The 14096-nt window shown below is 25.2% G+C and overlaps 1 protein-coding gene across 1 annotated transcript in view; it reads right to left on the reverse strand.

Annotated features, from left to right (window-relative positions):
* LOC105368349 (uncharacterized) overlaps positions 1 to 11759 on the reverse strand; it is a 38665-nt gene extending 26906 nt beyond the window's left edge. Inside the window, exon 1 of the mRNA XM_011507352.1 lies at positions 10969 to 11759. The gene's annotated coding sequence lies outside the window, so the exon portion shown is untranslated. The remainder of the gene's footprint in view (positions 1 to 10968) is intronic.
* Between the last annotated feature and the right edge of the window lie 2337 nt (positions 11760 to 14096).

Below are 14096 nucleotides of genomic sequence, written 5' to 3' on the forward strand. Positions count from 1 at the left end.
CGATAATTTATAGTCAAACGTGAAAATCAAAGAAATTAAAATGTTTATTTATCTCGTTGTCTCCCTTTTTCTGGAATTTAAAAAATTTATTTTAATGTAAACAGTATATTAAGTAAAATTCATCCGTTAAAATTATTCTAATATAATTTTGTACTACAATAACATTATAATTTTATGTTATACTATTTTATCATAATGATTACAAGTGTATAATTAAGAAGATTATAAATATTTCATTAAATAAAATTTACATAACAGATTTATTATATTTATTAAATGTATTTATGGCATTAATTTATATAATATAAATAACTCTTAAAAGAAAGAAAATGTTTAAATTAAAGATGATTTTTCCATTTTATTTATATTTGTGTATTATCAAAGCAAAACATTAGAAGAAAAATCAGAAAGCTCTTTTATTTTTATAATAAAATACAGTGTTTTAAGTGCATTTCAATAAGAAGCAGATTTTATGACATATTGTTATATAATTATTTCTATGTTATTTATTAAAATTTATATTAGAATTAGTTGGAAATTAATGACCAACGCAATTAATGAAATATTAACGTATTGTTTTCATTTTTAATTAATATGTAATCTCAGTGGTGACAATTTTATTATTATTTTTTCTATTGCAACTTTATTATATTATTTACTTTTAAAAATTCAATAAAACATAATAAAAATGTATTTAATTAAATTATAGATAATTTAATATAATAATAATAAATGTGTAATAAATTATAATTCTATAAATTGTGAATTTAAATCTTTTCAAAATTATTAAAATTTTAACTTTAAATGTATTAAACATACTGTTTCTTATTACTTACTATTAAAATGCGTACGTGGATTGTATCTAATTTAAAACTAATAATCGCCCAATAAAATGTATCATTTCGAACATTGTATAATTTTCAATTTGAAGGTAATAATATAAATGAAAATTTTTACATTTCAGATTGAAAATTGATTTACTCTAATATAATTTTAAATACATAAAAAATAAAAATTAATTATTTTCGAGTAGTACTCAGTACATTATCGATAAGAATAGAAATACCACGGATTTTAATGTTATTCTAACATTACAATGAGTTAAAAATAGAGGAAAAAATTTTGAATTACAAAATTTGCTTAAATATAAAAAATAAAGAGCTTTATTTATTGCTTACAAAACTAAGGTTGACTAGAAATTTTGCCTCCTGATGTGAAGCTAAGTAATTCGGAAAAACGATGTGTCTCATTTATAAACGCCAACGACTACAAGCGAAGCATGAATACATAGATAAACAGTCCGGACACGCGCATGCACCCACGCACGCCAGCTTTTTCGTAATGCGGTAGAGTATATCCCTGTATGTGCCGAGAGTGGGGAGTGATGGAATGAGCAAGTGATTACAAACATTGAGCGAGACGACGGGAGTTCTGGATTTTTTTTCTCGCTCTCCTGTTTCATTTCCTTTATAGTGTCATCCCCTCCCCAAAGCCCATTCAATCGTTCACACTCGCTCATTCTCTCACTGTCTCTCTCTCTCTCTCTCTCTCTCTCTCTCACTCACACACGTACTTACGCGTACTTACGATTTCATTCCGACATAATCTCTTGAGCTTTGTTTCGCTGTAATTCTTGTCGAATACGATAACGACGCTACAGCTATGACTTTCGAAAGGATGTTTGCACTGAGCTTTCTTACGTGGATGTTGCATTAAAAATTCGTCGAGCTAAAGTTCGTTCACTCGAGTTAGAACATCTTATTGTTACGCTATTAAATACAAATTCACTAGCATTTTCGAAGAGTTCCGAATCAATGTGTATTTTATCTTGTGCAAAATTCAAATTGATTATTAATGTTTCCCTATTTTTAATTTATGTTTATTTTATACTTTAATTACAAAATAATATTTTTAATGTTTTTAAATTTTAATAATTCAGAATATTATTTTAATATACAAAGCATTAATATATTTAAATAATGCTGTTTATTTTCATAGATTTTAATCATTTTTAAAGCTTGCTATAAAATATTTATGCGATACGTCCTTACTAAAATTATAAGAAAAAATTATAAGAAAAAGAAAAAATTATAAAAATTATAAATTATAAGAAAAAACATTACCAGTATTTTCAGTTTTTAACTTTTAAGGAGAACCGCTTATCATCCTACAAAACATAAATGAACGTGATTATTACTATACCTTATTATAGTAATATCTTGCAATCATTTCAATAAAAATATTAAAATGCATTTGCTTTTAAAAATTCATGAAATCCGAATAAATTCTTTTGTATTTTATATAAATATATAAAATGTAACTAATAAAAAACCTTAACTATTCTGAAGTATGTGTACTTCCCTATAGTTTTGTATAATGTTTTAAAAAGCCCTCGATAAGGTAAAATCTTCGAAAAGAATGAAGAATCAGTAAATATCGAATATCTTATAAATGAGTTAGAATTTTGTTCATTACAATTTATTTAAAAACTTGATAAGTTACATAAAAAATATTAATATATAAATGTAAATTCTATATGTTCACATTGGTATTATATGACAATTATATTTGTGTTACAACATTTATAATTTAGTCAAATAATGCGAATAATCTTTAATAATTAAATATAAATCAAGAAAATAAATTTACTTTATGTATAGACTATTACTTCATTTTGTTTAATATTTGGTATTTCGGTTAACACCATTAAAAATATGGCTTCACTTTAATACAATAAAACTTTTCTCAGCAAAATTCATTTTTTATTTATACGTTGAATATTAATCATCATAATAGTTTAAAATTTTATTAAAAATTTAAAAGAAATATAAATACATACCATACATATGTGCGTACGTGTGCGTGTACACGCATGTGTGTAGACAAAAGTACATACATATACATATACTTATACATATATAAACCTATATTTTTTTCTTTTAATTTCTTAATAAAACTATTTTACAGATAGATAGATAAATGGAGAGGGATAGAAAAAAAAGGATTACATCTTACGTAATATTACTCTCTCTCTGCTATCGTAATTCCCATGCGAAATGCATTGCCGGCATTTTTTTCTTTCCAGCCGAAGGCGAGACACATGCACGGTATCATGTGTAACACGGAGCGTATACATTTTCACGATATCCAGCAAAAGCCACTCTAATGCTCACGGGAAAAAACTGAGAAAGGAAGAGAAGGGACAGATGGAAGAATGAGGGACAAAGAATGCACAGACACATGTTCGCGACGTTCTTGCTATTCTTAATTGGACTTTCAAGCGCTAGCCAAGAGTAGAGAAGAGAGAAGCCTCGGACGTGGATTTTTTCCTCGTTTTTCCAGTTTCCTCATTCTCCTCGATTCTATATTTTCAGAGCTTTCATTTTATCTCTCTTCCCCTATATTTCTCTTTCCCCTTCATAAATCGCTGAGCCTGTAATCAAGGCAGTATCAAGAGTAACAGTTCACCATGCGCCTACGGAGGACGTATACTCGAGAAAAATTTCATAGATTCTTCAGTTTCCAATCAATAAATAACATCTAAGCGTCTTCACTTTTCTTTATAAATTTATAAATTTAACAATTTGATCAAAGCTGCGCTAATTTTCTGATAAGCGATTTTTTATTAACGTGAGACTTTTTTGAATAATGTAAAAACAAATAAATGTGTTAATAAATAAAATTAAATAAATGTGTGCAATAATTTATTGCCAAAAATTATAGTAGCATTTACCGAGCTAGACGCTATTTAAATTGGAATGTTTGTGTTTTTAGATTTTCAAAAAATTAGTCAGACGTTATTTTCAACGAATGGAAAAAATGAAGTAGCTTCAAATCATATTTCTTCGAAGTAGGTTCTAATTATAAAGATACTTATTTACTGTATTAATAGAAGCTTCTTTACACTTACTTTACTTTGGAATTATTTCGAAGTTTAATTTTCTTTTTAATCAATGGTAATAAAACAAACAGTTTTTTAAAAGCATACAATAACATTGCAAAATTTGAAGCTTTGTATATAATATGGAAATTTCATAAGTAAACAGATATTTTATAAATTATTCAAATGAAACATTTTAAAAATAAAATTATATTGACAGAATTTTTTTTTAAGCTATTATTCTATACTATTAAAGTATTTTATTCATTCAATCATTATTTAAATGAAACTTATATGAATTATTTAAATATTTATACTAATTAATTTAAAATTAGAAAACGAATAGATAAGATAAGTGAAATAATTTCTTTATCACCACGGACATTCAATTTACGAAATGATTTATAGATGTAATTGATTATATTTGATTTACAATTGATCATAAATGTAAAAGAAATTTATAGTAATTTGATCTATAATCATTTTTATTTTATTAAAACCATTTCTATTTATTCACATTTTTTCTGTTTCATTATTTAGATTTGATTGTTATGTTTAATTAATTCCTATTATACATATTTAATTTGTATTATGACATTGCATTTTTTTATTTTTATTTACCCAAATCGTATATGAATAACTTTTATTTTACTATTTCCCTTACCCATTATGTTAAACTTAATCATTTTATTGATTTCTAAGAAAAAAGTTGATTATACATTAGGATTTACTTATTATTAAAAGATTATGATTTATTATATTTTAGTCAGATTTTAAAATATAAAATTATATGACAAAATTAATTTTTTTTTTCTAATGTTATTTAGAATCATGAGTAAATCAGGTTGAATACATTGAATTTTATTACATTTTTTAAATCAATTAATGAACAACATACAAATTACAAGCTAACTCATAATCTAATTCTTAATTCAATATTTTTTTCATATAAATATAATTATATACGTATCCTTTCACTTGAATAATAATTTAAGTTATAATTCACTTCAGAATAAATAATTAGAAACAAAAATATTATCATATAATTTAGAATAAAATTTCATGACCTTTTAAATCATTAGCATTAATATAGTATTCGTCAAAAATTTTAAAGTTTCTTAAAAACAAAAAATTATTAATTATGCGAATTTCCACAAATAAAATCATTAATTATTAAAAACTTCTTTTTATTTAGACATTTGAAAATTTATTGGGACTCTATAATTGTCTAATTGTATGTACGTGCATTTGAATTTTATCAACATGTTCATATATTTGAAAAGTTATAAAGTTATACGAAATTGGCGTCTTAAAATAAAACTTCGTCCTTATTGCACCTAGCACATCTATTATAATCAATAAATAAATATGTTGTTAATATATAATTGTTCTTTTCTTAAAGGGGTATCAATTAAGCTAATTATTTTATTGTATTTAATATGGTACTCATTTCCAGAGATCGTTATAAAGCATTCTATATATTATTTCTATTTAATAGTCTATAGAAACATATGGAATTGTCCTACATTTGCACCTTATACAATACAATATAAGAATACAGAAGTACGTGCAAAGTTTTGAAAAATATAAAATATTTTGAAGTATATAAAAAAATTAATCAAATATCTCAAAGTTACATAACAATAAGGGATTCTTTTAATATAGACATTAGCTTAATCAAATTATATAAATAGTATACAAATCATATATTATTATTAACTTACCATACCTCTCTATCTATGCACACACGCGTAAAATAATTAATAATGTTTATCGAGACAAAAATGACTTTTTTAATTGTTTTTTATATCTATTATAAATCTAATTAAGCAATATTATTAAAAACATACAGTGTTTTATTAAAAGATTTTTTGAAAGAACCATGCTTTTATTGCAAATAATTTTAATGCAAAATAAAATTTTTATATTACATGTTAAATAATTCACGATCTATTATATACACGAAACAATACTTATGATATAATACAAATTTCTATACTATCTTTTAAGAGAGATTAATATTTTCTTTTCGTTTCAAAATTGTCAATTACAGCTGAGAAGCTCAATTATATATATATACATCATAGGTATATTAACTTTTTCTATACAATTTGACGTCTAACTTTTGTTAAAAATTGAAAATACTGATTGAATAAAAATACACAGGATATATTGAAAGTTAAATTTAATTTGTTATTTGTATACCTAAATATATATATATATATATATAAATATATATAAACATTTATAAATTTATTATGAAAGGAGATTTTCTTCAGATAAAGTTTACCACATTATTTTTAATTAATTATCAATCATATCCAATATGGTGTGAAAGAATTTACAATTTAACTCATTTTTAGCGATATATAGGCTTACATAAGTAAAATGTTTTTTTAAATATTATAAAAAATTCTGTATCTTAAAAAATACATAAAAAAATGTTTCTCATGAAATTACTTACGTTTTTTAAGTAAATGGTTTTAATTAAAAATTAGAACGCATATTCAAATTCAACTTTATTTTCATACATTTGTCATTAATGTGAACAAAACATTTTTTATAGTTAATAAAATATTAATAATGAAAGTAATAACATATCTGTCGATAATGTTATTATTTTACAATTCATTAGGAACTTTTTCTTTCCATACTTCATTCTCTAACGTTTGATTAATTGGGAAGCATAAATGGCAAGTAGAAAATGTAAAGCAAATGGTTAATAAATTTTATCTAGCTTTCATAAAAATCCTTAAAAATCGACAAAGCAAGCATTAACTCGTCAGTTTTTACGTTACTTCCATTGCAAATTTAAATACTCTCGTGCACTTGACAAACAAAAAATCTATTGTACCCTTCTTTAAAAATAGATTGTCATGACACAGTTTCCCATTAACGCATCAAGCACGTCGATAACCCTCGCAAATTCCGATCCCATAGTAATAACCCAACGCCAGTACTAGTGATCGTGAAAATTAAGTCCACCCTTCACGTCAGAGACATGAGAAAATCGAAGTCAAAAGCCCCGTGTACAATGTCTTTCGGCGTGTGCGCATACGTTGCAATGAAAATGAATCAATTCGTTGACAGGCACGCGGAAGTTGTTTGCCAGCGCGTACGAATGATCCGAAATTTGTAGACGAATAGAAATATTCCAAAGACGCATTCTTTTATGTCTGGCGGATACAAAAGAGCGTGTATATACTTAGATTTTAAATTCCAAGAAATTCCATCACATTATTATCGAATTTTTTTCTATTCTTTAGATCTAGCTGATATGACACTTACTATCATACACAAATTATTCACCACTATTATAAAACTGACAGGCATAAAAAATACAAGCATATTTTTAGTTTATAAATTATGCTAATAATAGAATAATTTATTGAATAAATAAACAATATAATACTTAATATTCATTTGATATGGCTTAATTAATTTGATATGAGTAAATTAATAATTAAAGTAATTTTTAATATTATGATTGTAAATAAATATTCTAACAATATTATTTGATGACGAAAAGTATCGTCATCATAACTAATCATATTTAAATATGGTATCATCATTAAATATGGTAGCGAGTTTTATAATATAAATGTTTTTCTTGATTTGGCACATATAAGAATATTATACGACGTGTTTAATTCCTAAAGAAATAAAAGACTCCTTATTTAGCTCAGATACAATTCAACTATTTTTCTTTTATTATTTCAGACTTTTTACCGGCCAATTGAAAATTCCATCATATAATCACAATCATAATAATATGGAACATACTGACTTTATAATATTTATATACCACGATTTATACATCGAATTTTGATATAAAAAAATATTGCATTAATAAGTCAATGTTTTTTAAACTACGTTACAATTAAATCACAAGAAGATATCAATTTACTTTTACTAGACCTATTTTCAAAACTCTTGACAAAGATAATTATTATTTGTTTTTCTCGAATGAATTAACAGAATTAACAGAAATATTGAGTTAAAACAGACTGAAAAAATAACCGAAATATTTAATAAAAATAAATAGCAATATTTATTTAATAAATATAATAAATAAAACAAAAACTTTAAAATTATGGTACAAAATATAGTGTTTCATCCAAAATTTACTGTTTGATTAGCATTTCAATTTAAATGAATTCATTTTAATATCTTCAAATCTATCACAATTCTATTTTATAATTTACCGTTCAATGCATATAGTACCAGGTTAATCTTAATACGTGTCTGTTCACAGTATTGACTATAACTGCTTGCAAAATGAAAAAATATTATTATTATTAACTAAGACATTAAACTATTATTAAAAAACATTAAAAAAAATTATAGCATAAATGCAAAAAATTGGAATATAGAAAATAGCGGTACTTTCCGCTTTCTGAAATATAAATAAATATTTATATAACTTAATACATTATTTATAAGAATAGATAAAAAAGATTTCTTCTTAAATGATATAATTAATTATTATATAAAATCTTCTAAACTATGTTTAGAATCTCTTCTGAACTATTTATAATTAAGTTAGATGCAACTTCATCGTACATTCATTATATATTAAAATTCTGCTTTTTAAAAAATTCATCTGCAAAATATAATGTAGGATCACTTTTGTTTTTTATAGTCTATTTGTAGTAAAGCAATAATTCTCACAGCATTTTTATCAAACTTGTTTATAAGGCGTTCGGTTTTTTATTCTACAAATATTTTTTTCAATATTAAATTTTTTTAAAGGCTAATATAAATCTTAGAATCACATTTATATATCAGTAGAGAAAATACTATTTTAATAATAATTGAACAATTTAATCTATAGGATATGCTGTATCAATTAAAACAAGAACATATTATTTACGTGAAATTAATTAAAACATTAATAAAACTGTGTTTGTAGTTTTTTTGTAGCAATTTGACATATATATATATATATATATGTATAATTTATTGATAAAACACATTTCTATTTTGAATTGCATGTTTTATATAATCTTGGAACGAACAAAAACTTAATAAAATAATATATCACTTATAATATTCATATTATGAATCAATTTAATTTGTGCATATTTTTTAGTTTGTATTCAAATTATGATGTGCTTTACATCATTTTACACTTAAAATAATTAGAATAAATTGTAACCAGTATTAACATTATGATTCTTTTAAAAAAAAACTACTAATTATTCATTTATTAATATAAGCAATAATACTCCATTTATACATAAACATAGATCATCATCAAACAGTCAAAAATTATATTCTAAAAAAAAATGATTATATAAAATATATAAAAAATGTAAATGTAGTCAAAATATATTTAGCGTTAAACTTTACAAAGTAATAATGATTATTCAGAAACTAAATGCATTATCTATTAATTATATAATCGAAATTAAATACAAATATACTTCTTCAAAGTAGGTTTATATTTTCATTAATTATTATGAATTTGTTATATTAAAATATTGCATATTAAAATATGCGCCAATATCAGTATTTACATGTTGTTATCTATTATTTTTTTATTATATTATGTTATCTTATAATCAGCTGAAAATCTTGTATTAGTTTCAATTAACTGTATTTATAATAATAACAAGAACTTATATATTAAATTTTATAATTGAATCTATTTTCAATTAAAATACGTTACAATTTATTGTATTAAACATAAATTATTTTTCTTGATTATATAACATAATAATGGCAACTATTACAAAGTTGAATATACAAAATTTTTAAATTTGATCGAGTTTGAGGGTAGTGTGAATTATTTGCCTTTACTTGAAAAATATATTGGAAAATCGTTATAATCGGCTCAGATAAATCTATATAAATCTATTTATATATCATAAATTATTATTAATTTAACTTATTTCTTTTGCTTAAAATAATGACATATCGATTACAAAAAATATTTTTAATTGTCAGTATTAATTTTCAAATATAAATAATTTACATATAATTTCTGTAATTTCTATAATTATTTATAAACTTATTCAAAATATACTTATTATGATAAATAATCTTAGAGAAATGTATTTGTCACCAGGTTCTATATTATTTAGATCTCGAAATCGAACACCAAAGCGAAACTTAATCCATAACAGTATATATCTTTTAGATTTAAATGAATTAATTAATAATTAACAATATATTACACTTATGAATACTTCTGCTACATTAGATAAACCTAATAGTCTCGGCATTTTATTAGATTAATACTTTAAACACACCAGTACTTAAATATAATGGATCACTTCATTATCTCTTGAATATTTAACTGTCAATAACAATTTTATAATTTTTTTATAGAGTTATTTATAAAATTATATATCACTTTTTAATTAAATTAAGATTTAGTAATAAATATCGTTAAATATGTATATAGTTTCACTGACAATTTACTAATTTCCTGTCTTTCAAATCATGAAGATGGCCTTAAAAATTGAATTTTCATCTATATTAAATATAATGAGACCGTTCTACTTTATAACATTTAATTCATACACAACAATATTAATTTTTTTTTTTTTTACCAAAAATATAATAACTTAAGTATGTTGATTATTAGACAATAAAAAAGAATCCTTATGCCTCTTGTGAAACCGATATATATTTTTTGAATATGCACATAATCATAGAAAAAAAATTTTAACATGAGTCTTTAAAACAATCAAAATAATATTGCCTACTTAACGCTACCGTTTATTCCTTCTGGTACTAACTTTTTACAACTAATTTAACATGTTAACAATATCAATTATCCATATTCCATTTCGTAGCGGACCATTCCACCCTCTAATTAGCAAGTTAATTAATATGTATTTATTATTATTATATATACATATGATTTTCGTAATTCCATATAATACAACAAACACTGAAGCTTTCCAAGGTGTATAAGCAACTCCGGAAGAAGCTTCCAAAGAAGTCCAATTAATGCTCCTAAAAACTGTATTTTCATTCTAGAATATTTCAATGAGTTAAGGCCCTAATACAACGAACATTACGGAACTAAAATTAAATTAAAAAAAAAAAAAAAAAAGAAGTAATTATAAAAAACGTACCAATTATTTTCCCCACGAGCGTAAATAAAATATCGCTTGCGTAGGCGCACTTTGTGCCATAAATCACTTCAGCTCACTATGAAATTCAACACTCGCACTCGCACAAGAGGATCTTAAGCCACTGAAGCTTGCATTCCGCGTGTACACGAAAAATGATAGAGAGACTGATAGCCGTCGTAAACCGGAGCCGCGACCGCAGTTTCAGGCCCTCATTAGCAGGATCGGCGTGACCCTCGCGAACCGACAGCCCGAGACGCGGCGCCGCCAGAGTTCATTGATCACGGGCGGCGACGAGGAGGCCGCTCCCCCAGGAGCAGGCACGAGTCGATCGAGGCACTGGCGAGATGGCGCGGGCGGGGCGCACACCACACACTCTCTCTCTTTCTCTCTCTATCTTCGTTTCTCACCCCGAACGAGGGGGAACAACTTTCGACGACCGAAAATGACGCGAGAACACTAGAGGGACGCGCACGTACGGATACGTGGACACGCGCGCGCACACAGGGCTGAGGGGGAGATATGCGAAGACCTCCTCCGGTGCTGCGCTCTGGTACTGTGTGCGCTTCTACAATGTCCGTCTTGCTTGTTCACTCGCTTCTCCCCTCCAGGCCCGTGCGTAGGTTGAGGCGGGAGAAAGAGCTAGCAGTGGTGCTCAAATGTTATCTATCTACGGGACTTGAGGGCGATGTTACGACGTTGACCTGACGGTGCCGCTCCTCTGAAGAGATCCCATGAATTATATCAGTGGCTGAATCCGCAGTTTGCGCCGCGTTGAGTTAATACGCCGAGTCTGTTCTTACATCGACAACTGCTTGTTCTTCTGTGGAGTCATAGGTAGCGTTGGAATGTAGTTTAGAGATATTCTCTCTCTCTCTCTCTCTCTCTCTCTCTCTCTCTCTCTCTCTGCTCCTTATCACTTTAGATCGTAATGACTAAATCTGACTGATCATCGCCATAGACCGACATTTGAACTGGTTTTAAAAATTAACGAACCATTTGTTTAGAGCCTGCCAACTTTACTGATATTTTAATATGTTCAACTTGATTATAATATGAAACAATTATTTTTATTTATATTATTATTATTATACATTTCAGTAGTATTTTTCTTACATTATGTTCCATAAAAAGATACAAATTGTACAATCAACCCATTCATTATGAAAGCTGGAACACTACTAAGAATTTATGTTCTGTCTAAACAATTTATTAATCATTATTTACATCATCACCGTATAATAATGTATCTATTCACAATGTATTATTATCATCATATTTTCATTATTATTGTTAGTACTATTGTTGCTGTTATTACATCTATTATCTTTATTATATTTAAGATTTTTATATCTTAAAAAACCTTAAATATACCTTTAAAAACCTTAAACAGTTTGTATGAATACAATTTAATTAGGTTAACTACTTAAGACAACGTATAATTCATATATACTAATTATTACACATAATTATGCAAATAAATGTATGTATTTATTAACATTTGCTTAAATTTATACAATATTACATTAAGATTATTTATTTATATTTAATAATATATTATGGATATAAAGATCAGTATTATTTGATAGTTTCACCGCTAGGTGGCATCTCCCTTTTAACTTTCAAAGCACAATATACCATGATAACTTACTTATTAGGTTATTAATTGTAAATAAGCTCATTTCTATGTACAATTAGAAAATTAAAAATACTTTGATAAGAGACAAAAAATATGGTTTTATTATAAAAATGTAAATATTTTAATTTTTATTTATTTTTTAGATAATTCATGTATTAATATTTATTAAACATTTATGTTTTCTTCATTTTTTAAATTTATAAATGAAATAATTTTGAATATTCATTCTTCAAATATTCGAAATGGAATTCTTTTAATTTGAAAAATATCTCAATTTAGTTGAATTCAAAACATTTTTTATTCTTTATTTTTATTATTTTACAAAACATATTTTTCAGTATATTATTTTTAAATATCAACTTTGATATACGTAAATGAAATGTGTACCATATTTGTATTCAATGTATGTAAAGAAAATTGTGTAACTCACGCAAAACAATTTACTTAAAAAAAGTTATCTATAATCTAGTATTAGATACAAAATTAGTAAAGAAAATTGATTATTTAAAATTCAATTTTAAATAAATTCACTAATATTGTGTCTTAATTGAAAGTGGAAGTATTTTTTATAATTATTCATCATGAATCAAAAATATTAATTTTAGATTAAACATATCGACTAACATTATCCAAAGGAAAATATTATTTTTTATTTATTGAAAGAAATGAATAATCTTTGATTGAAATAACAAGTTTTTTAAACCATAAGATTAACAATTTGACATTTAATTATACTGGCAACATTATGTATAAATATTTACGGAAAAACAAACATCGTTTTATTTTGTCCTCTCATTGTATAGTATGTATAGTATACAATCAGAAAAGATGAGAGAGAGAGAGAGAGAGAGAGCGAAATAAAAATCTAGAGACCCAATGTTAAAAAACTGAACTGTATATGAAATGCGTGCGCATGAGTTCTCCCTCTCCACCGTCTTATTTCTACTCCTTCCACCTTCCACTCTTCTAACCCGCGCGCACACACCCATGTACACACACTGTCGTCATCTGTATTATACAGTGTCGCTCATATTCTTGGCTGCTTCAACTATCAGGATCGAATAGTATGGAAGTTGAACCCCTGTCAAGCGGCTATATATCGTTTCAACTTCAACTATTAATTGAATTAATTATCGAGTTTCTTCCAGCTCTATTTTTCATTTTCATGTACTTTTACATTATGAAATAAACACAATAATTTCTTGCGTTTCATGCTGATTGCTGTCTTCGTTTTCAATTTAAGATAAAAGATACGCGTATGGTTAAATTATATATATATATATATATATATAATAAAATCAGTATCTGAAAATAATTGAATTAAACATGGCTTTATAATATTTTACATAATTTTATTAAATTGTATGTTTCCACGTTAGAAATTATTTTAATTCCACAAAACAATATTACAAAAATGTTTATCAGTATTAATAAAAAATTTATAGGAAAATTGTTATATCGAAATTGCGTTGTTGTATTGTTTATAGCGATA

Source organism: Ceratosolen solmsi, unplaced genomic scaffold, assembly GCF_000503995.2.
Source record: "Ceratosolen solmsi marchali unplaced genomic scaffold, CerSol_1.0 scaffold6, whole genome shotgun sequence".
Taxonomy (NCBI): Eukaryota; Metazoa; Arthropoda; class Insecta; order Hymenoptera; family Agaonidae; genus Ceratosolen; species Ceratosolen solmsi.